This window comes from Zosterops lateralis (assembly GCF_965231275.1).
Source record: "Zosterops lateralis genome assembly, chromosome: 3".
NCBI lineage: Eukaryota > Metazoa > Chordata > Aves > Passeriformes > Zosteropidae > Zosterops > Zosterops lateralis.
In genome coordinates this window covers 24829941-24855058 of record NC_139764.1, presented here as the reverse complement: position 1 = coordinate 24855058, position 25118 = coordinate 24829941, and the positions used below count along the sequence as shown (strand labels likewise).

The 25118-nt window shown below is 39.5% G+C and overlaps 1 long non-coding RNA gene across 1 annotated transcript in view; it reads left to right on the top strand.

The window, feature by feature from the left end:
• The window catches only part of LOC310907979, a 102321-nt gene extending 100302 nt beyond the window's left edge, over positions 1-2019 (top strand). Inside the window, exon 4 of the long non-coding RNA XR_014589753.1 lies at positions 633-2019. This is a non-coding gene — a long non-coding RNA (uncharacterized lncRNA). The remainder of the gene's footprint in view (positions 1-632) is intronic.
• The last annotated feature ends 23099 nt before the right edge of the window (positions 2020-25118 follow it).

Sequence of the window (25118 nt, the reverse complement as noted above, 5' to 3'; positions counted from 1 at the left end):
GAGCAGATATTTTTTCTTATATGCCTTGCTTGCTGGGAGAGCCACATAGCTGTGGTCTGTTTGCTCAACATTAGCTGTGCTGCCCAAGTGTGAAAGCAAGCATGGAGTGTAGTTTCTCTCCAACTTCTGTGGGATCTGGAGCAGATCCATGAGGAATGCTACTGTTTTCAGCACTTCCTTGCTCTGCCTAAGACCAGGCACACTGAGATATGAATGTTGTTACAGCTGCCACATTCTATATATAAGCCTCATGTTGATGATGATTGCTTTAAACTAGAAGGTCTTTGTTTAAAAATGTTTTCTTCCATCTAGAATCTACCAGGTTGGGTTATACTTAAAGTAATGCTTTCTATTTTTGTTGCTGTTAACAGTGTACTTGAAATTTACATAATATCACAGTTTGTATTTATAAAACATATTGTCTATTTCTTTCTTTATTTATTGTGCAGAGAGCTTTATGGTAGAGGAGAACTAGCCCTGAATTAATTGAACCAAATTGGCCTATTCATTTTTCCATTGTTTGTATAATTCTCTGTTTTGGTTTCTTTATTACTTCTAGTGGATCTGTTTTGATCCACTCCCTCAATTATAGTGCTTTTCTTTAAAATATAATGAACTCTGTTGAATTTCAGGGAGCTGCATGGTCAACTCATGTCATTTCTGTCATCCTGCTGAATGCCATGTCGCACTGCCAATGCCTGGAAGCACTGACTGATGGCTTCTGCAAGACTGGAAGGAAAGGAAGATGTGGACACATTGACTACATCTAAACTATTAAACAAAATTAGTCAGAGAATTTTCCTGGAGGCCAACTGGCATGAAAGAGCTTGAATCCACACAGCTAAACCCTCTTGCCCTCCAAATCATGGTGGCCACATCCAAAATATCCATTGGAGATGGTGTCTGACCTGGGTCAATATCCAGCTGTACTTTAGCACCGTCTGGAAGAGCATTAGCAGGCTTGCACCAAAACCATGCCAGGGACCAGTTTAGTAGTATGGATGGTTTCAAGCCTATGCCTTGCTGGTCTTGTTTAGTTTATTTAGTGTCAGAGGGAAACCTCAGTAATTCTGCCAGGAGTCAACAGGAAATGCCTCAGTCACCAGAAGCTGCTGAGAAGTATAATCATTAGTTCACCTACTTCATTTGGATTCTTTTTCTCATTTTATTTTTTAGCAAATGAGCACTGAAATTTTTTGAAATCTCACAGAGTAATAAAATTGGTTGTTGCCCACCCAAAACTTGTTAGTTTTGAACTACCAAAAGTTTTTTAACACAAGCTGGGCTTCTGGAAAAGCCAGCTTCAGCTGTCCTCCCTGATGAAGGATCTCCTAGGGCTTTGAGGAAGTTGCTAAGAGCTTGTGTGACCAGCACCCTGTTTGGATATAGAGGTAAAAATCAATGAGGTGTTGAGATACAAACACACCAGGTGCCTGAGGTCACATAAACATGCTAAAGTGATGTGAACATAAAACTCCCCTAGATTTCTGTGGCAACTTATTTCACACGTCTGGGAAGGCAATTTATTTTAAACTTTGCAAAAAGGACATGAGTACATTGTTATATCAGGATCTTTTCAAAGTCAGCCCTGGGGCTGGTTTGGATAAGCCTGATATGTCCTTCATATAGTGTGAGGTAGTCTGGAAAGCTTGTGCTCTGTGTTTCTAGAGCTAACTCTGTGCAATGGCAGCCCTATTATCCCATGGAACACTGTACTTCACAATACTGTGTTATACTTCTGCCTGCAGCAATATAAATCAGACTCAGGCAATTCATGGCTGAATCCTTTTTTCTATTCTGAAGATAAATGGCAGTGAAGGCCGAGTAGTTTTAAAAAGCTCATAGTCCAAAATTATTGTATTAGGCCGTGCTGTATTACTGAGATTACAGAAAATTACCTACGTGTATTGAATTAAACCATGATTTTCCAATGATCTCAGCTGCAGCAGGGACAATTTAATCATTGTGTTATCGGTTTGGTAGGTAACTACTATCCTGACTTGCTGCTCAGAATGAAAAAAAAAATGGTATTGTTTTATCCAGAAACTAGCCCTTATTTTTTCTTAGACCTCAGGCATATGTTTGAATTTCTGAAGCTGTCAGGTACTGATTTCAACAACATTTAAAGCAATGCATATTTTGCCTCAGGTTTTGCTGCAGGATGAGTGTGTTCTTAATTCATGTAGTCATTTGAGGTACAGCACCTTGCTGAACTATTAGAACTTGATTGTGTTCTTCTGCTCTGTGTTCCTTGGGGTTCCTCTGTGTTACCCTGTGAGTAAAAAGTCTGTTTCACAATTGACCTATTCATGGATCAGTCTCATAAAGGAGGTTGTAGAGCCCTACATGTGCATAGTCATACCTGGCCCAGGCTGTGCAAATTTTATTTAAGGAAAATGTTATGAAGCAAAGAATTGAGTTGTTGCCCAGAATGATATACTCAGAAATTGGTATTTTTTTTCTCTGAGCTTGATTTTGAAAAGCAGGAAGTATGGTAAAGCAGAGGAGGAACATTTACCTTATCTAATTTTGCTTCCCTTTTCCTTCCCTTTTCTGTCTTGCCCCTCAATCTTCAAGCACTCTCCCATGGATGCTTGCATATGGCAGTGGCTGTACTCAGACCTGCTGAGACCATTGCATCAGTTAAGGTTTGTAAGGACATAATGTATTTATTTTTGCAGCCTGATCTTGTGAGAAACTGAGGAGGTCTTGCATCTCCATCCTACTGATAACAGTGGTGTTGAAAGAGCTCAGTGGATTCCAGGGCAAAGCCTTGGAGGCTGTGGATTAGAGAGCTGCTAACTGTCTTTTGGAAGTACATGCAAATTCCTTTGGCCTTCACTGGGGAAAGCCTGGCTCCCCACTAAAGAAGAAGAAGAAGAAAAGAAAACAACAAAAACCTAAGATACAAACCCCCAACACAATGGTTGTGGTGGTCCAAAGAAAACATAAAAACCCCAGTCTCAGCCCAAGCACTCAGTCTGGGGAGGCTTTGGAATCAGGGGCTTGAAGCTTGACCCGGGGATGAGTTCATGTTCTCTTTGTGGAAGAAAGGTGCAGGCTCTGGCCATGCTGAAGTGGGCTTTGGTGTGCTTTGGTGTGCAAGGACGTAGCCCAGTGGCCTGTGCTGGTAGTCCCTGCCTGCTGGCTCAGTGCTCATTCACCCTGCACAGACTGTGAGCTGTGCTCTGCAGCCCTCACCCCAGGCTTCATCTCAGGCTCTTTTTGACCCTCTTTGGCTGTTTTAAAGCTGGATCCTTTCAGCTTATATTCTCTCTCAAACAATTTGCTCTCCTCGTCCCCACCACCCCTTCTCTACTTCTACAACTGAACTCACTTTTCCAAACTCCCCATTCCACCATCTATCCACTCCATATGTTTATATTTTCCTATTGCTGAGGCACAGCATGCTGACCTGCCTGGACAGAGCTCCTTTATCACAGAGATAAACATGATGTCCCCCTCACATAGAGTTTCTATCATGTGTGACCTTTCATCTTGAACTGCCATGACCTTTTTTTTATTAATGCTGTACTGTGCTGCTTGCAGAAGCCAGGAAAGAAAATCTTTTGTTTCTAGATAGAATACCGCTAAAGGACATGATACGGTCTTGTTTTTAATCCAGCTAATTAAAATCTGCATGTGCAGTGTAACTGAGAATGCAGCCTTCGCCCACCACTTTCCCACAGGCAGGGAATAAAGGCCTTTAGTGCAGCAGCAGCTAGCCACCCTTGGATAACAGAGAACAGAGACCACAATTCATCCCAGCTTTCCTTATCATATTCGCAGAGGGCTTTCCCCTCCCTCCCTCTCTCCCTCCCCCTCTCTCTCTCCATGGAATCACTTACTGTAGCTATGTGCCTCTATATATCACTGCAGAATGTAATCAAGTTAAAAATATGTTAGCTCACATTTATCTATGCTCCAGTGAGCTTCAAATATAATTCATTTTTGTAAAAAGAAAAAAAAAAAAGAAAGAAAGAGAGAGGGGGGAAAGAGGAAAAAAGAGAAAGAGAAACAAAAAAGAGAGAGAAAAAGAAAGAAAAAGTGTCTATTTCTAATCGAGTGTCAACCCTACTTATTTTAAAACAGTTCTGCCAAGAACTAACTGAATATCACAGTTTAGCAATTCACACTTTTGTATGTTCATTATGTTGGCTTTTTTGGATTTACTGGATGGTTGTGGTTATTACTAAAGCTGCCTTTTGTGTGTATGTCTGTGTGTCAGGGAGAGGGTGCCATGGAATTTTTTCTTGTGAAACATTTCCTTGGTTAGTTTTTCACTTGTTGGTTTTTGTTGGGTAACTGAAGTGGGGAGGGAGGAGGAAAAGGAGGGCAGCCTGGTGGGAAGGAGCAGTGAGGGCAGGATGGGAAGCACTAAAATTGAGCCCCCACCTGTTTTCTCTTTCTTCAAATCATGTTTTATATGATGATGATGAGGTCATCAGGAAGTATAAAAATGTGCCAGGAGATTCAAAACTTGGAAGGAGACTGTACAACACGAGTATAAAATACATTTCAGTGCATGTGCAGAAGCCCTTCCCCCCAAGAAACACACAAACAGGCTTTCTGTGGTCATTCCCTGGTAACCCGCACAAAGAGCTGCCCAAACAGCTGTGCCTTTGGCTCAGCACCATCCGTGGGGCTGCTGTGGAAAATGCTGATTTGGGGGCATTAACTTCCCCAACACAAACTCAGAGAAATATACTTGCAGTTATTAATGGAAGGGATTGTGAATCCTGAATAAATACGGGCCATGTTGGGAAATGATTTCCTCTATTTATTGTAGCAAAAGATTCCTATGTGTGTTGTACTCAGGGAATGATTAAAGATATATGAAAAAGCCATGTTTTGAATTCCAATAAAGCTTATTAGGTGACATCAGTCTAACTAAAGTACCTGACACCACATTTTAAAAATATCTAAATATTTTGAAAACAGAGAACAGTGTGATAAAAAGATGTCAGAGGCACCATGCTGCCTAAAATATGCCATGTTGATCAAGTACAAAAGTGCTTTTCATCACAATTTTGGTTATCTTATGCTGAACTCTATAAGCAGGAATAGAGATCTGTACACTTTTCTGGTTTTACTACCTATGGAAGGACAATATAAAATAAGAAATAGCTATTACTATACAGGAGTAATTCTGATATATTATATTTATAAACCATAAGTTTTTATCTATTTTGGAATTAGTGTCAAATCAATAGAACAGTGGAAGCCAAGAAGACATTTTTCTATATTTTTCCAAGTTAAGGTTTTCTGTTTCTTGTATTTTGAGAAATATACTCAATAATTACTCTTTAATAGTGATACATACTTTAACACACTGAAAAGGCTGATGTAAAGTCACATATTTGATATAAAATTAGTGTTTGCATATTGCATAAGCTATATAAGATTTATGAAGCTTCATGTACTCCCTTTAAGTGGGCTAATCCTAATAAATATGGCATTTTTTATTGTTGCTTGGCAGTCTTCCTTAGACATAAAATTAATTTGTATTTTGGGGGACAATTAAAATTTTCATGGGCAGAGCCAATGTTAAATTATGTCCTGTAATTTCATGTAACTAATAACATAAATTAGGGTGGTGATTATTATTTTTGTCACTAATAGCTGTTGTTGTAGAGCAGTTTTTAAGGAGAGGGCACATAACAAGAACTGAAAATCGACCCATTGCTATGTTAGTCACACATGGGAAGCAGCATGGCATAAATTCCCTCTCAAGGTTAGTGAAGGATGCTGAACATCAGGGCATGCTAAAGGTCAAGCTTAATAATGGGGCATAAGTCTCAGATCCCCACAGTGAATCTAATGTATTGAAAATCAGGATGCCTTTACTCAGTCCCTAAATCACTTCATTCACTCAAAGCTACATTCACAGAGTTTAGCTTGTGATAGGACCCAGAAGTGTTAAGGAGGTTCTTGTCAATACAATTAATGAAAAGAGGATCAAAATGGAATTCTGTAATCTCACAGGTAGGACCTTAACCAGCCCTTCTGATGTTCTGATTCATCTGTGTCATCAGCAACCATTTCCAGGGATTCCTTGCTGGTGATACCATGGAAAATAAGACTGTGATGGGGGGCCATACCTGAAATTTTGTATCAATTATTTGTTAGTTTTCAATAATTTCATTCAAAGTTTTCAAACTTTCATAGTTTATACATCTACTTTTTATGTCACTTTTTTATTAATTTTGAGCACAATAGATATATACTGATCTTTAAGAACTAAGAGGATATTCTACACTAAGTGGAAGTTCAGAATACTGAAGAGGCTGACATATCATTGATGGCAGTTATTTAAAATATTCAGTTATGGCTGCAGAAAGATCCCCTTGAAAATGACTGTTCCTCTTTCCTATACTAACCTCATATCAGAGCAAGTGCTTAAATCAGTGCCAAAAGGAATGAAGAGAATAATTATGATTAAATTCCTTTTGACACTGCAAATTCTCCTCACAATCCAATTCTCAGATTTCACTGCATCCCTTCTTAATAAAAGATAGTTGGCCCCATAGTAAAGAATGTTTTATAAGGCTATGAAACCAAGGGCTGGGTAATCAGGCCCTTTCTGCAAATGATAAAGACCAAGGCAGAAATGCTGCAACCAAACTGATGATTCAGGGAGATAGTAGGAGCCAGCTGCTGAACTGCAAACAGAATGTGAGTCACCCTCTCCCTCACTCTTGAATGAAAAAACCCAAACCAAAACAATAATATGATTAGAAATTACTTTCTCTACCCTCAGATTGAAGGAAGAGAATGGCAGCTCATCTGTCCTTGCTTAAATAACTAGGTAAGTTTATGGATGGATGGATGGTGGTGGATGGAATGGTGTAGCCATGTAGCTCTGGAAACAGAAGAGTAATGCTGACCAAATAGTCAAGCCAAAGTCAGATTTTGCCTACTAAGAGTAATTGTGTGTGAATAAAAACCAACTTGGAAGCTGGGATTTAGCCTTCTGCAGCAATGTAGTCACAACAATAATCCTAATAATTAATGGGGACAGCACTTGTTGGTTATAAATAATTAATTACCAGCAATGGGAAGCCTGTGGTAGCAGCAGGAGCTCAAGGCTGGTGCCCTGCAGGTACCTGGCAAATGAAACGTGGTAGGCACACGCTGTGTCTCCTCTCCTGGCCAGGCTTGAGTGGGAGGTGTGAACTACTGAAACAGAACAGGAGATCTACTTGCTGAAGGCATTGTAAAGACTTCTTTCTACTCATTTATCCCTTGTTTGTCAGTAAGGTCCCAGGTGTTTTTCTGGAACATGATTATGTCCAGAAGGAGCAAGGTGAGCTTCCATTCTGTTCAGCATTATATTGCAAATGGGTCCTTGCAAGCTCTTCTTCTCTACCTGGTAAGAAGCTTTGAATTCCTTTAAAGAAAAAACAACTGAAATCCATTTTTCCAGATTCAAGCCTGATGCTGCTCCCATTAATTTTGGTTGCATCAGTGTGCCTACTTACCTCAACATCAGGGTTTTATCTTTCCTTGCAGGAAATAAAGTCCTGAACTGTACCTTCTACCTAAAATCAGGAAGACAGTTTTGGATAGGTGGAGTATTCAAAATTCAGTTTTCTGAAATTGTAACTAGCCAGAATCTGGCTCTCTTGATTTTTCACTTCCTATGAGGATGGCAGTATTGTGACATTTAATATGGGATGGAATAATCCAAAGAAAAACAAAATAACATGTTTTGCACATTTTCTGGTACCAAGAGATTACCATTTACTGCTGCTTTAAAAAAAATAAAACTTAGATACGTATATGTAGTCTTTCTACTTTTCTCAAAAGAGATCAGAACAGGATTGTATCTGAGCAAGCTAGCTAAACATTTACTATTGTGACAAAAATAATTCATGGTTCATCTCACTTTTACCTTTTTGTATACCAAACATTGAATAATTTCTCTCTGACAGACAAGTACTATGCATATGTATGACCCAACACTTCTACCTTGCTCCCTATCACTGAAGGAGGATTGGGATAATTTTTCTGTTTGTACCAAATCAGGTAGGTAGCATTGGTAGCAGCAGACCTTTTATACCACTGCTGCAGTTTTTGGGTTCCAAATAGCTGAAATCTGTTGAGTGCATCCCTAACAGCTTTAACCTATTGGAAAAATTAAAAAAAAATAAACATCTCTGAAAGTTTCAGTTCAAAACTTAGGCAGCATCAAATCTGGCATAATCTGTTTTTCAGAGGCAAATATGTGAGTGCTTAGAAGAAAATACTCCTGAACAAAAGCAGTTGTTGAAGTTTACTCCTGACGACATCTTTGGGAAACACACTGAAACACCCCACAGAAACGAGGGATGCATAAAGCCTACAAGCTCTTTACCAGGTGGAAAAGTCATTCTGTGACAGCTAAGAGATGAAATGAAACAAGAGACCCAGTTCAACACACATGAACTTTCTGAATTAAGGCAACTGAAAGGTCAAGAGAATAATCTGAGTGATCAGCAAGGTGGTGAGGCACACACCAAAAGTCAACTTCAGGTGTGCTTCCAATCAGCTGCTTGTTTTGAGAAAACATAATTTCAACCTTATTTTTTTTGCACCTGCAAACTGGTTATCTAGATTAGCTTGATACTTAACATGTGCCCTGAGAGTTTGCTCTCTTTTTTCTGAGGCTGTTTTGATGCCTGGACTTGGTGCTCTGGTTTAGGGTCCTGCATGCTTTCCTTATACATTACAACACTGTATTCCCTTTTCCTTGGCTTTGCTTCCAGAAATCTATCAGCAAACCTGTAAATTTTTTTGTTTGTTTTTCATTGTCTACCATTTTTTCTTCTGTAAAATGATACCACTCGTGTCTTGAAGGTCAGTAAATATTCTTTATGTAAACCTGCAAATTCTCATCAAGATGCTTTGATCTCTGTTTAATGTCTTTCTCTGAATTGCTTTCTTTTAATTTCTAGTTTTAGTATTTTCCTCATCTTTTGCCTCAAATGCTTGTCTTTAGCTAGAAAGATTTTCGATTTCTACTTTCTAACATTGTTTTCTCTTATATTTCCAAGTGCTCGAAACATTCTGATCCTTTATAAAAGTCCTTGCCTAGATATATTTTTCAGAGACTAAGCTGCTCACACCTCACAACCTTCTATGAGTTGTGGTTTTTTTTTTGTTTGTTTATTTTTTTTTTTTTTTTTTTGTTTATTTTTTTTAGTGGTTACTACGCTGACAGAGTTCTTGACTCTTCCATTTGAATCTGGTAAGTAATCTAAAAAAAGTTAGGGGGCCTTGTTGTCACTTGTGAGGTTGGGATTTTATTTATTTATTTATTTATGAAAAACCCAAGAACATTCTTGGTTTCTATAGTGAAGACGGACATATTGCCATTGGAGCTGAACTGAGGTGAGGGACTGTTGTTTTAAAAGCAGTGATTTTAGGAGTTAAATGTAAACTTTCTTAGTGTGATGAAACATAATGCATTCCTTTGAAGTATGTTGCAAAAAACTGAGAAGTTTTAATTGTCCTTTGAACTTAATAGATGAGTTGACTTTTTATGTCTGACTTTGACATGATTAGCTGTCAATACTATTAATTATAATACTATTTTTTTTTTTTTTTTTAGAAATTCTTTATTTAGAAATACGCTGCCTTGAAGAAGATCATAACATAAATTTAGACAGTTGTAAAACTTTTCCTTCCTGTTTCTAAGCATTTACTCTTGGAACAAATCCTGCTGAAGTCCCTGGGAGTAAGGGACAATCTGGCCCATGATCTGGGAGAGTTGCTAATCTTATTCTTACCATAGCTGTGTCTTTCCTGGTATCCTGCTTTGTGTCTGTCAGGTTCACTATGGAAGTAAATTATCCTTTGTCAATGTCTTGTTGGTAGATTTAAATAAGTCTTAGAAGATTAGTGAGACAGTTTTCTCTGTAGAAACTCTGCTGATTTTACTTTGTGGCATCCTGAACATCCAGTCATTTTATTATTGTGCTTTTAATGATTGTATCAAAGTAATGCCTTGGACAACCAGTAGAGACACTTCTAAATAAGGGTACAACTTTTCCCTCCAATCTTCTGAAACAGTTGTTTTCGTGAAGTCTGAAATTTAAGTTTCCTCACAACTTGCATTGTGGGTCCAATAATTTTTTTAAAGTTTCATATATTGGCAAGTTGAAATTTTGCACAGCTGCTCCTTTTTATTAAAAAACCAAACAAATGCCTCCCCACCCCCAAAAAGCCAACTCCCAAAAAAATCCCAAACCTAAAACAAAACAGTGAAACCCAAGATGTTTTGAGATTAGTAATTCCCTAATGTTCTGGGCAAAGAAAACTGATGCAGGAAAATAATATAACTCTCCAATAAAATGCCACAGATTTTCTAATTGCTTTCTTTAGGTCTTTCTAACCTAATACCATCGCTGAGTGCTGTATGAGTTTTTTTACTTCTGGTGGAATTATTTTTTTCCCACCACTTCTCAGCTTGTGACAAACCCTCCAATTCATGCCCCAGCTTCCTGTTCCTGATATGCAGAACACGTGTGAGAACAACTGGCCTAACTGGAAATTAAAACAACAACAAAACCTACCAAAAAGCCCAAAAAAACCCCCTAAACCAACCCACCCCCCTAAAAAAACCCCAAACCTAGAGTGAGAAACCTAGAGTGAGAAACCATAAAATATAGGGTGTTAAAATCAAGATTTTGGAGATTCTAGAGATTCAGTTGCCATGTAAATGAATCTGAGATTTTTTTTGTTGTTGTTGCTAATATAAATTTCTTTGGCTTGTAAAAGATTCAACAAACTCAAGGCTGTTTCTCATTAGTGGTGGCTGTCACTAAAAAATGAATATGTTGCTGAGTGTTCAGTTTCTGGGAAACGTGGTTGAAACACGAGCAGCTCTCTCGATGCAGAGCTCAGAGTCAGATGTTTTCAGAGGGGATGTTCCCCATTAAGTAATGACAGAGAACCATACGGAACACATTACAAATCGAAATACTGATTGATGAAGTGCCTGTGGTCAGCTTTCTACAGAAATGAGAATTTTGAACGTATTATCACGTCAGCATGGAATTGATCTCATGTACAATCACATTTTGTTTTCATTTCTTTTTTGCTTTACAGTCTCACACGTGCTGTTCCAGATCACGTTTATAGCCAGCAGAACCTCAGACTAAAGGAAATAAAGCATCAAGTTTGAGCTCTGATGTTTCATTGATTTAGCCAAGTTCACAGAAGCCAAATATGTCTGAGTTTGTTCACACAGCTGGTGAGCTATAAAGTCTTTCTCCCTATAGCAAACTTCTCCCCTCCTTCAAAGAGCTGGGAGAAAGGCCTCAGAGTTTGCTGGTGCATGCAGACCTTGGGGAGGGAGAAATGGGATGGCCTGGTCAGGCAGAGCAGCTCTTGTGTGGAATTGCATTTATCAGACTAAAACTCCTCTTTCTCTTCCCCAAAGTAGATGCTTTCTTTCTTACACTTAGCTCATTTGCAGGAGTTCAGTGAGGAAAATCAACTGGTTCATGCTGACTTTTGGGCAAGATTGCTTGATTTGTTTGTATTCACGTTACTTCTTAGTCTAGCTGTAAGTTCAGGTTTGTTTCAGATACAGTGACCTCTTCTGTTTTACACAGAAAGCAAACAGGGCTGAGCATATGAAACCTGGGTACACAAATCACAATGAATGCATGTCTGAGTCACAGCGTATTTAAAGAAAAATATATAGTCAAATGGTAAATTTAGAACGTTGGGTCAAAGGAATCTAGCCCTTTTTTTTTTTTTTTTTTTTTTTTTTTTTTTTTTTTTTTTTTTTCTCCCAACTATTCTTAAATGGTGCTTCAGTAAGAGCCTGAGCTGGAATAGACACATTCTTAGCCCAGGGTTATGACCACTTGAGTATTTCTGTTTCTGAAATCTCAACATGAGATTACTGAAGTGGTAAGGCACATCAGGTGTGAGAGCCAAGTCTTGCTTGTGCCTTTGCTAATGAAAACTCACTCAAGTGAATAGAGTTGCTTGGTTTGCATTTGCACAGCTGAGGCCACGGCTTGGCCTAGGACCTAGAAGTTTGAACATAAGGGAAAAATAACAATCAAATGTCTGCTAATGTCTAGAAATGTGAACAGTGGACTGAATCTAAAACTAAAAACAAGGAGAGAGAAATATCAGGCATTCATGTAAAGCACTTGGGTAAAATTTAGGGTCTATTTTTCCATAATCACTGATTTCAGACAATTGGACCTGATTATTCAGAATTGTTAAGAATGCAGAATCCTTAGCTGAGTTCTCTGAAAATCTTTGAGGCTTACAGCAAAAATTAGGTCTCCTAGCACTCTTAAATACATGTGAGTGGTTGTTTTTTTCTAAGAATTAGGCATGGTACACTGTATTTCAGGGATATGATTTCTGCCCTTCAGACTTCTACAGATGTTTTTCAAAATGCAAAACAAATGTACCTTCCTGATACGCAATTTGTTACTTTTCATTTTGTGTTTATTCATGTCAGAAATGTGGATCGGTATGTAAGGAAACAATAGTGTTTAAGTGCTTAATTATTTCAAAGCATAAATAAATGTGGAATAATATGAGGCAATATTTACAAGCAGCTGTTCAAGGATATCAGATTTCAAGTTATCTGTAGCCTTCATAATTATTTCAATGTTCTTGTGTTATTAAAAATATAATGCAGATATCATAGTGATAGTAATGATGAGTAATTAGCTGAGATTCTACTACTCTTTAGATATTTAAGTCAGGATTGACAGTGATGGCTAATCTTTGGCAACAGATATGGATTTTTCGTGGGGCTGAGGGGCTTCCTGGCAGGAGGAAGGCTGAGAGGGCTGCAAATCATCGTTCAGATTGCCTTCCCCATGTACAATTTTTTACCATACACAAAGACCCTGCAGTCTTTGTGGCTCTTCAGCCCAGCACTATGAGCTCTGCTCTCAAAAGTGTTGCAATTGTGTTTTTGGTACTGTCCAGGAATTGCAAATTCGAGCTTAGATTGGGCACAGATTAGGAAAGACTTGCTGAACTTTTATGTGGCAGGAGGTTCAGATCTCATGAATCCTGCTAGTCTTGGAGGATCAAATATTCCAAATATTCTCACTAAGGCTGCTCCCTGAGCCCGAGATGAGCAACAGTCACAGTCCTTATCTGAACAGAAGAGCATCTTGGGTGAGATGAGGGGAAGGTTGATGGTGTTTCTTCAGACTTTGTCTGTATCTCAGGAGGACTGCCAGTCCCATAGTGGGGTTTGGCCTGGGATAGATGATTGAGGCTTTGGTGCCAGGAAGATTAATTAGTACTGGACTGGGTGCACACATGCACATTTCTGGCAGTGTAAACAGTAGATAGGTTTTGTGACTTCTAGGCTTGTTCTGCTCTGACAGGAAGCAAGGGTGTGGTTCTTTGCTCCTAAAGCTGCTCCAAGGAAGGGTTAAGCAGGCTTGCCCTGCAAAACTCTGGCTACATGCCTGAGCTGCTCTCCTGAGCTGGAGCTAGCACTGATGTGAATGTGTGGTGAATAAACTTAGAGCTGGAGAGGTTATTGAGTCATTGAGGTTATCTGCAGACTTAGGCTGCCTTTTTTTTTTTTTTTTTTTTTTTTTTTTTTTTCCAGAACTAAGCACCCTAAAACTGATAGACTACCTCAATGAACTTGAGGTTTTCCTGTGGATCAGATAAAATAAAGAAATTCCTCTTTATCCTTCCACTGAAAATTTCTAAGCTTCTCCTGGGACCTAAATCAGGGAATTAGGAATCTAGATATTATTGAATTAATCTACTCCAGAACTTGTTTCTTTTCCTGTATACATGAAGATAACAGTGTAGTTTTGTCTGAAACAAAAAATATTCAGACAGCATTACGTGAATTGCTATAGCTGTAGTTACCATTTTCCACAAGTATGCCTTACAGACAAACTTGCCAATATAATCATCACTAATACAGATTTCTCTTTCCTATTGTTACTGTTTCTTCTGAATGGCTGTGTTTGATTTTGTTCCTTTGAAGAGGAGTGCTTTATTTTTTTAACTTGCCAATTCTTATACATTTCAGCAACTCTAAAAAGAATGTTTTCAAAATGGTCAAGTAACTAAAGACTTTCTCTCTTTCTCAGATGTGATCTGGTGCTTATATGTGGGGCTGGAAATGCTATTACCTGCCAAAACACTAGTGAAACTGGTGTGATACAGACATCTAAATCTTCTGAGACTCTTGGTCTCATATAGATCTGGCACAGTACCATTTAGGTTACTGGTATGTGTTTTTATTGAAAAACATCCCAGTAAAACATTTATAGATATAAAGGCATCCTATGTTGTTTCTTCCCTGTACTGCTATTTCCTTTCTAGATTGAAATAGGTGATACTGCTAAGAGTACCAGTATAACTGCACCAATATTAAATGTTGTATTAAATATATCTGACATCTTGTTGAAAGTTGTGACAGGCTCCTAAGTGCTATTCTGTTCTGAAACTGAGATTTAAGGTCTAATTCTACAAAACTTCTTTGCTTTCTTTTTAGATTGGGGCTTTTTGTCTTTTTGGCTCTCTTGGAAGATTTTTCTGTGGTTATATTTGTGCTGCCAAATCAGATTGGGGTTCAGACTTTGGGTAGGATTTTGGGTGTTATTTTTGTCTCATAATAATGATAAGACAAGGATTAGGAACAGTGGGAATGAAGAGTAAGTCTTGGATTTTTTGAAGAAGAGCTATCTCTCACCAGAAATGAGAAATGCCGATGCTAATGTTGCACTTTATGAGACTTACTTTGAGCTTCCCAAGAATTTTTGAGGTAGTCATCTGAGATCTAAACAGCAAGGCTGCCTAAAAAGTAAACAAATCCTTTTAGATGTGGTGAGCAGATCAGATTGGATATGAGTTCCAAGAATGTACAAAATTAAATCTATTTAATTTAGCAACAGAAATGTTACTGCACAGCGATAGTACGCGCGTGACTCATCTCCAGTGTCGCAACACCGTTAACCAGAGAGATTGGACACAGAGAGATAAATGTTCTTGGCCTTGCTGGGTATACCAGTAAGAAGCCTAACCACTGCCAGTCCTGGTGTTTTTCAGCTCATGTGTTAGTCATATACAGAAAATTTATTCCCAACTAAGTCACACTGAGTAGAACCAAAATAACTGTTACAGTTGCTGGATTTCCATGGCCACTCCAGGACTCATCCTGTTAGAATATCGCAGCTGGGTGATCACATCTAGCAATCTGAGAGCAACTTGAGGTTTACTGTTTCAACAGAAAAACTGTTTTGGACCTGTGCTTCCTGGTCAGGGTCATGTATTGATCTGCAATTTCAGTCCTATTAGGTTATTGATTATGTAACACTAATCATTATTATTTTCCAAAGTGACGTGAGGTTTCCACCACATTTTTTTTTTTTCTGGAGTGATGTGGGACGCAACCCTCACCCCTCAAAAAAAAAAAAAAATCCCCAGAGCTCTTTTTTTTCTGACTGTCTCACCTGTACAAATAGTGCAAAACTATCCCTGCTAGAAGAATCAGCAGATATTGCAAAACCAATCATGCGTTATATAGTTTTGCTTCTTCGTATTTTTTTTTTTTAATTGTCTGATTACTGAAAAGCACCAAATACAAAAGGAGAACATAAAGCAAAGGTAGGACTTTTCATTTGCTTGGGGCCACCCAGCTCCCAAGAGATCTGAAACAAGAGGGCCCTTCTAAAACCCAGAGAAAGAGCATGCTTTTCTGTATGTGCTCTCACATTCTCTCTTGCTCTCACTTGCTTGAAAGCATACATCTGACACAAATTAATCTGCAGGGTTTTTAGTCATTTCCCATCCGCTGCTGGGGCAAATTAGACTTGCTGATGTTGTTTTGGCCTAACCCTGAAGCAGCATGAAAGGAATGGCCCAGAGGGAGAGCGAGCATGTTCTCCTTGGCTCTTCTTCCATGTACTCTCCAGTCTGTTCAACAATAAAATAGTTCAATTGGCCTGAAAGGCACTGAAAACCCCTCTGTAGTACCTTAAAGAACCAAAATTACTTAATTAATGTGGAGACCATTATGTGAGGTTACCATATGAATGAGTAAGTGGACTGCCTGAGTTACAGAGCAGGAAAGAGGAAAGGATATCTGAGGTCAGACTTGTCAGGGTAAAGGAATCCTAAACAATGAGGGCATTGGTTTAAGATTTGAGGAAGAATTTGAAAAAGAGCCCTGAGAGTGAAATTAAATGAAGCATGGGAGAGTATTAGTGGAGATTAGCAGTGCAGTGAAGGAACCCAGAGCAGACTGCCAACAGCCTCTAAGCACAGGCAGCTTTAACTGGGCTGATGCAGACAGGAATTAGGCAGTACTGGAGTCTGACTGAAAACTATTTTCTTGAGCAATGAGTCTCTCTTCCACACCCCTTTTTCTTTCACTGACTTCTGAAAGCGAACATGCCCCTGCCTCAGCTGCATGTGGGTTTTTCGCCAGGCAGACTTATGACAGAAGCAGAAAATGCAGAATGAAGACTTAAAAGCACTTGGGCACTCTCAGTGTAAATGTGAGATTCACATTAGTGGCATGGGATTGTCACTGCAAACGTGCTGCTTCAGATGAAGAGAGGACAAAGCCTAGTGAAACTAACAAAATTGATGCCTGTGATTATAGTTGTAGTCTGGGAGACATATTTGCTTACATATAGATACTGGTTTAGTGAAAATGAGATTATTTTTCTGAAGCATGAGTGCTTATAAGGCTTTTCACAACTCTTTGAGGCCATTTCAAAATTTTTCTCCTTGGAGTTTTTCTTATAGTTTCCAGAAAGTAGTATCTGTGATAGAACAAGTACCCAATAATGAGATGAAGATGGCAATGTTTCAAAAGGTGTTAATTGCACTACTTACTTTATTGGCTTTGGTTTCATTTGCTGTCTTTTTGAGACAGTACTCACACATTCTGGAATAAAAATCCTGACTGCTCTGTATAAGCTCCTAGCACTTCTCCTGTCAGCTTCAAGCAGAATTATTGCTAAAAGCAAGGAGAAAGTGAATCATCTCTCTGAAAATACTTTTATTGTGTGTTTTTATGGAAGACAATGGACTAGATATTGAGTAACATTTGCAAAACCATCTAGAGAATCCCAAAGTAATACCTGCCAGAGCCTGTAGGAAGTCGGGGATCATATTTAGACCATGTTTTTCAGACATAACTAATGCCCCCGATTGACTGTATGGTTTGGAAAGACCTAAGAACTTTGGAGAACAGTAATTCAGTGCTTTGGTGTTAAATCCTGCTGTACTGTGATAACCAATATCTGGCTGAATAGCTGGAAGAAGTTCTTTCTTGTGAGGGTGGTGAGGCTCTGGAACAGGCTGCTCAGAGAAGCAGTGGACGCCTCATCCCTGCAAGTATTCAAGGCCAGGCAGGATGGGGTTTTGAGAAACCTGGTCTAGAGGAAAGTGTGCCTGCCCATAGCAGGGGGATCGGATCTGGATGGTCTTTAAGAAGGTCCTTTCCAACCCAAACTGTGATTGTATGATTGTATGGATCATATTAATGCCTATCTTTAAAAAGCTGCACTGTATCTTTAGCAGTAAGTACTCTAGCTAATCTTGTGTTTTACAGCTCTGAGATTTCAACACTGTGGCTTAGACTTCTAGAAAAGCTCCTCCATTCTCTTGGGGCATCAAGGGAACCTGTGCGCCTAAAGGGCCTCTGTGTAATGGACTGAAATGCTCCTGAAGTTTTAGTAATGACAAGTAATTCACTGAGGTTCTACTACCTTTCAGAAATTTAAATCACGAAAATACTGGAAGTCTTTTTGACAGTAATGGTTAATCTTTGGCAACAGATTACAATTTTTGGAACAATTTTTGGTGGGGCTGAGAGGCTTCCTGGCAGGAGGAAGGTTGAGAGCTGCAACCATTGCTCCTAAAACTTCTCTGATTTGTGTCCCTAAAACATCTAGGTGACTCTGGGAAAGGGGGTGGAGGTAGACCCTAAAGGGGTGAAGTGGGACCCTGACTGCCAACAATCATAATAGTTTTCAAGTGACACTGAAACTGCTGTCTGGCTGATGTTCTAAAATGGAGTGAATTAGGAGATTCCACACAAATATTGCTTCATTGCATAAACTGCATTTCAGAAGCAGATTGGATGACATTTTCATGTTCCCCTTTGCAGCAATTGTTTTATTTCTCAGCAAAAGAATAATTTAAGTAATTGGAATTTTCCTGCAGGATAGGAAAAAATTACCCGCCTTCCATCTCCTTCTTTTTTATTTTCCCATCTATTATTTTAATTGAAACCAAAATTGTTTGAAATATTAAATACCATTAGAGGCCTCCCATAACTAGAGCTGTGTGGGAAATGCTTTTCTAACCTGCTCAAATTCTGTGTTTTCCTAAACATTCCTGTTCTGCTCTGAGACAAAACCAAGCTCCTTTAAAGGCAGGAGTACTCATGCTTGTGTTGCTACATGGGCATTAGCACTGTGGGAGTGGTATGTAACCCCCCCAGAAGTTTCAACTTCAAAATACCTCATTTTCTTCCCAGCCAAAGAAAAGCTTGCTAATAAAAAGTTCCACAATTTCATTCTCTCCCCAGACCTTGAACAGGCATACTAGCAGGACACTGCCCTTCAGGTGAGTGCTCTGCAGGTTTATATGAAGGCCATGAGAAGTCTGGAGTTGGTAGGAATCAACACAGAGTGTGGCCTCACACATATGTAGGCTGCCTGCCTTCAAAACACATGTTGCAGCCTGGCTGAGTGAGGACTGAATTCCCCTTGGGAAGCCATGCTGCTTTAGGGGATTTGGAACCCACAGTCACCTGCTCTATAGCTGTCATGCAGGACTTCACTGCGAGTCTTTCGAGATAGGTTTGACTGATATGTCACCCCTGCTCCCGAGGAATTGTGTGTGCTTTGCAGAGGAGGTGAGCTCAGGCAGTCGGCTGCAGGTGCAGCTGTGAGGCAGAACTGCTTGTGGAGCCACAGGTGAGGCCAGTCCAGGATGTCATGTGAATTTGGACACAGCAGAAAGCTGCAAGGAAGCCCTCCAGAAAGAAAAAAACCCCAACCTGTCCAAATCTGTTGTGTGTATCTGCATTGGGTTTTTTTGGGGCTTTTTTTTTTTTTTTTTTTTTTTTTTTTTTTTTTTTTTTTGGTTGTGGTTGTCGGGGTTTTTTTGGCTTTGGATTTTTTTCATAAAAAAGAAAATCACACACATATAAATGAGAAACAAAGATGAAGATAAAGTGGTTTTGCTTAACTCTAGAGCTAAAGAAGCTGGCAGAGGAATTGCACACCCTCTAAACAGTCCACATTGCTTCTGCTAACAATAACATATGTGATGCTCCTGCTAATTCTGAGTTGACCATGGTGTTACTCAATATGTTATCCTGTACTGTAGCACTGCTGGCTCACCATACAGCCTATGCATAGTTAACAGCTGAGTGACTTTCTGTGAACATAATGTATAATGGCCAAATTTTGTCAGTTGTTAATCTAATCAGTACTGGAGGACATGTTTAGCTAAGAATACTTTTTCTATGAAATACGTCGCAGGCAATGTATTCCTTAGCAAGAAACTACTGCTGTTTCTCAACTCCCATCTGAATAACACACAGTAACTTTTTATTGAAAGATTTTTCTGCTATTTCAAACAGACTTTAATCCTGATATTGTTTCTTTATGAAATGTAATTAAGGAAATGAGATTTCATTTTAAGAGTTTTTTCTCTGTCCTAGCCAGTTCATACCAATTAGATATTCTTTGTCTTAAAGTCCACATAGGAGAGACTTGGTTTACTTAAACTTTCAAGTATTTTTCATGTGTGAACCACAAATATATTAAGTTCCAATGATTCACAAATGAAGCTGATAAAAATAAAGGCAAGGAGGCTTCATACTTTCTAAGACTTTGTAAAGGTTTGGGGGGTGGGTTTATTATTTTTAAAAAATGAAAACAGCCAAAATCAAGAAAAAATGAGAGACACATGAGATTAAAAAATTACATTGTTTTCTTTTAAAGGATTCTGAATAACTAATCCATCATTAAGATTCCTTTTAATGGCTGGTGCTCCTTCTAATTGGTTAAACTACTTAAGGACGTATTTCATTGCTATCATTAGCATAGAAAGCCTGATTGTTTATGCCTTTTGATCATTGATGGCTATCAGGGAAGAAGCTGGTTTTTAATATTCTTGAGAAGGATGTGTAGAGTTCTGCTTGCTATCCATGCCTCTTGCTTGTAATACTATATGTCTAAGATCCTTAAGTTGCATAGAGATATCATCTTATTTCCTCTCATCAAACGTTTTCATAATAAATGCCCTTTTTGTACTATCTGTTATATGCTATCCAGTGAGCTCCTTGGGAATCAAATAACTTAGAAGGAAAAGAGAGACAACATGTTCTTTTTGTAGGTTGTGGGGACTCTATATGTTGTGCCTTTGAGATAAATACTGGCTTTGGGATTTTTAATGATGTATCAGACTTCCTCTGATTCAATGTGAATTGTTGCAGGGGCTAAACCCTCTGCCGTCTGGACTTTGTCTCTTCATATTTGGTGACCCAGGCCAACAAGATCTACCAGAGTGGTGATAAAGGTATTTACCCAAAGAAATGTATGCACTGGTTTTGGTTTGGCAAGTTTATTGGCATGTACTTTTGCTTTGAAAATTGAGAAGGAATTCTTTCAGGTGGAGCTTTCCTACAACATTTCTGCTGTTTCTTGCCTTGAGACATGGTGGCCTTACAGGGTTTTGCTTTTGGCTCTTTCAAATCAGCCCAAGATGCATGCTGTGAAGGATGACAAATTATAAGCTCGCTGGTCTGATGACACATTTTCAGAACCCAAAATATTCCATGGCATTTTTCATGGGCTAAATTCATTCTTAGCATCAGTGGGTGCTCTGATAGTGTGTGGTCCTTAGTGACACCTGGTAACAGAAATCAAAGGATGAGGAGCTGTTGACTCCCTCAAAAGCAGGGAGGCCCTGCAGAGAGACATAAACAAATTAGAGGATTGGGCAATCACCAACCCTGTGAAGTTCAACAAGGGAAAGCGTCAGATTCTGCACCTGGGATGGGACAACCCTGGATGTGCAGCCTGGGGAATGTGATGCTGGAAAGCAGTGCCATGGAAAAGGACCTTGGGATCCTGGCTGATGACAAGTGAAATACGAGCCAGCAGTGCCCTGGCAGCTGGGAGGGCCAACCCTGTCCTGGGAGGCATCAGCGACAGCCTGGCCAGCTGGGCAAGGGAGGGGATTGTCCTGCTCTGCTCTGAGCTGGGGTAGCTTCACTTTGAGTGCTGGGGGCAGGTTTGGGTGCCACAATATAAGAAGGACATTAAACTATTAGAGAATGTCCATAGGAGGGCCACCAAGATGATGAAGGGCCTTGAGGGGAAGCCATATGAAAAGTGGCTGAAGTCTGTTGAGCCTGGAAAAGAGGAGACTGTGGGGAGACCTCATTGCAGTTACAACTTCCTTGTGAGGGGAGGAGGAGGAGGAGCAGGCACTGATCTCTTCTCTGTGGTGCCCAGTGACAGGACTTGAGGGAACGGCCTGAAGCTGTGTCAGGGGAGATTTGAGTTGGATATAGGAAGAGGTTTTTTTCTGTAGAGGGTGGTTGGGCACTGGAACAGGCTCCCCAGGGAAGTGGTCATAGCACCAGCCTGGCAGAGTTCAGGTGTTTGGACTGCACATGGAGCCACTTGGGAATGGTGCAGTGCACGGCCAGGAGCCAAACTCCATGGTCTTTGAGGGCCCCTTTCCACTCAGTTTATGCTATGATTCTGTGAAATTCCCTGGAAACTATAATTTTGCTGTCAGGAATCTGTAACTGTATCTTTTCTGGACTGAAACCAGCAAGAACTTTGTATTTAAGAGATCCATTATGTGTGCACACATGAAGCTGAAATCTTGATCTAGAGAGGAACTGTACTGGTTGTAGAGTCCTGCTGCTGCCTTGGGCAGTAGCCAACAGTAAAGCTGATTTTTAAAGTCTGTCAAATCTAGTGTCAAAAAACTCTTTGTTGAGTAGGTAGATTGGGGTATTTTATGCTAATCTGCTTCAGAGTAAGGCTAGAAAGCAGTTTTTAAAACCCCCTTGTTTCTGAATTCAAAACTGTGTTTTGTGAATCGTAGGCTCACCCTGTGTGCATAGGTAGGCTCCATTATTTTGAGCTTTCAAAATGTTGATGGGAGCACACCCACAGAAGTTGAGTTGAGTGAATAATGACATAGTGAATTATTATTATACATTTTGCTTAGGTTCAGGATCTTTTAAAGAACATTTATTTGGAAGGGGGGACTATTTCACACTGATGAGCAACTTCCAAGCCCTGGAAATATGAGCTGTGCTGTCTAGCTGCTCTCTACCTATGTGTGCTCACATGCTGCTCTGGCATGCAGGACAGAGGATGCAAATGAAACCTTTGGTTCTGCAAAGCCACATCTGCCACTCTCCCCCATGTCCTGCTTCCTGCTAGCATGTCTGCCAGTAAAACTCAACCCTGTGAACATTTGCAGACACCAGCCATAAAAACAGGCCAGGCACAGCAACAATTAAGGCTTAACAAAAAAATAGTAAGAGCCACAGAAAATAGGTGAGCTTTGTTCCCCTCACACCTCCCTCCCAGCTGTCCTCTTAAGAGCATTTTGCTGGGAAAGAAGATAGTTATCATGAGTGCTGTTAAAGGTTGCTGGATGTTTGATACAGGCAAAGTTGCAGATTCAAGTCCTGATCTTTGCTTATGCAGACTCAACAATGTCTTTGAGAAAACCCTTTCCAAAAGGTTGAATCATTGTAACTTAGTCGCATCAAAAAGTTCAGCCGCAGTTGCTCATTTCCAGTCATGGCCATTGCAACTTCGACTGTAAAAAAAAAGAAACCTGAGGAGGGTGGTTGTTTCAGAATGAAAGGTGTGATGGCTGCCCACACAGCTATTTAGTCAGAGGCCTTGTTTAACACCATCCCGAGTTACAGGAATTCTGCATTTAGCACTCTGTTATGCTGTGTACTCCCCTTCCCCCAACATGTATTTGGAAAGCCTCTGTCAGCAATCACAGAGAGAAGAGACAGTTTCATGAGGTGAGTGGGAGGTTATCCCTAATTACAGCTGTGTTATACCAGCATTTTATTTCAAACCCTTCTGCTCATGTGCATGATTCACTCAATATGCTATGTGATTATCTACCTGACTTGTGAACTTCTGTGGTGAGGAGGAAATGCCTAGCTTGGGGGAGTAGCTATGGTAACGATTCATATAAATTTCTGATGTTCATCAGAACAAAAGATAGTGCTTAACTTGCTGACTGTAATGTGCAGAAAAGTAGATACACACACTGCCCACTTATCAGAGAGGGATTAAAGTTGAGCATCTAAAGCATTTGACAATTCTCCTAGGACTCAGATGCACCAGTTACCATTAGTATAGGAAGTAAGAGGTTTTTTTCATATAGGTGAGAAAAAGCTACAAATCTCTGCCACACATTAAAAACACATTTGTGAGCCTGAAAGTTTTCTTTTGACTATACCACCTGGCCTAAAAGGTTTCTTTCTCACAGTACAAACCCTGCCTCAGAAACGTCATGGGTTGTCACTTATTTCCAAATTCTCCCTTCAGAGCAGACTGTCTCTGTTTCAGCAGCAGAAAGCCACAGTCTTGAGTGGGATCCATAATTAACAGCTCTGCAGCTAAATCTCAAACAGTTTTCTGTGCAAGGCGACCCAAAGTGTCATTAGTTGATCCCTGTGCTTAAATTAAAGGTTGCTATTAATTTAGATCCAGACCAAACATGGTTATCTTACCCTCAGCAATAAAGTTCAAACAGTTACAGCTCTCCATTACTTTACTGGGTAACCTCATACATAAATTTCCTGTTTATCATTCTTTTGAAAACTCTACGAGGAAGAAGTGAAACAGAGTTCTCCAGAGTAAACTCTGGTCTTCTCCACAGTCTGAAGCATCACAGCTCCAAATTATCAAAATGGCTTGCCTTTTTTTGTGGCCTGAGCTTAAAGAGCACATACCTGCCCAGTTTACTTTTAAAAATGCAGGCTAGACTGCAAGTGAGTTGTTTGAAAGAAACATTAATGTTTTGAAAACACAGAGAGTGTCCTTCCTTATACGGGGTTGTCCTAAAGCAGCAGACCTGGCATCTTAGAAGGCAACATGGGAATTTGACAGGTGTATTTATTTAATTAAAGGAAATTATTTACCTAAATTGCAGCTCTCTGGTGGATAGACCTGCAGGTATCACACAGGATTTTCTGCCTGATGGCTGTTTTCAGTAGGTATTGAACTATATTGTGTTCTCATTTCAGTGTAAGAGTTTTCTATTTTTAAAATAACTATTAGACAGAGGTTATATTCTGTACTGTTATACTTATTTCTATTTTAAAACTTTGACTTTATCAAATTTTCATAGTCTCACAGGAATTTTTGTGGCAATTTAGTCTGCTTTATATGGTCTAACAGTAGCTGGCACTGGTCCCTATCTTCCTTTTTTTGCTCTGACCACCTGATATGTCATGCTTTTTTAGCTGGTTGGGTTTTGTCCTATCCTGAGCAAATACTTCCTAAACACTTTCTATCATGAGATTTAACACCATCAGTGTAGCACCTGGCACTGTCCTGACTAGCAAGGATGACTTTGAGGCTTAGAATACCTGGCTATTTTGCTCTTGCTGTTTATTGGACCATTTTTGTACCATTGGTCTTAGAAACTTTTTTGTAAACATTAGCTCCTTTTCAGACACTTTCGAGTGCTCCCAGTGATGAGCTGGCACAAACAGCCATGCTGTGTGATGGAAAATCAGTCCAGAAGGTGCATTGGACAAGCTGGTACTTAAAAATATTCTCCTTTTTCCCTGTCCAACTTCCTGGTCACATCTGTTTGACTATATCCTTGTAATCTGATGAAACTGATGGAGTAAATGTTTGCAATGAATAATTCAAACCCCTCTGAATTCCCAGCTCTTTACTTTCCCCACAAATGTTTTAAAGAAATGGGTTTTCCCCTATGGCATTGTTTAGCAATCCAGATACACCAATCCTGAGCTAAAAAGGTTATGTTTTAGGAGGAATGTAATTGTTGAAAGTACATAATTAATCTTTTCAGTGAGCATCCTTATTTCCCTTGGGATGAAGACATTAAATTTGGGC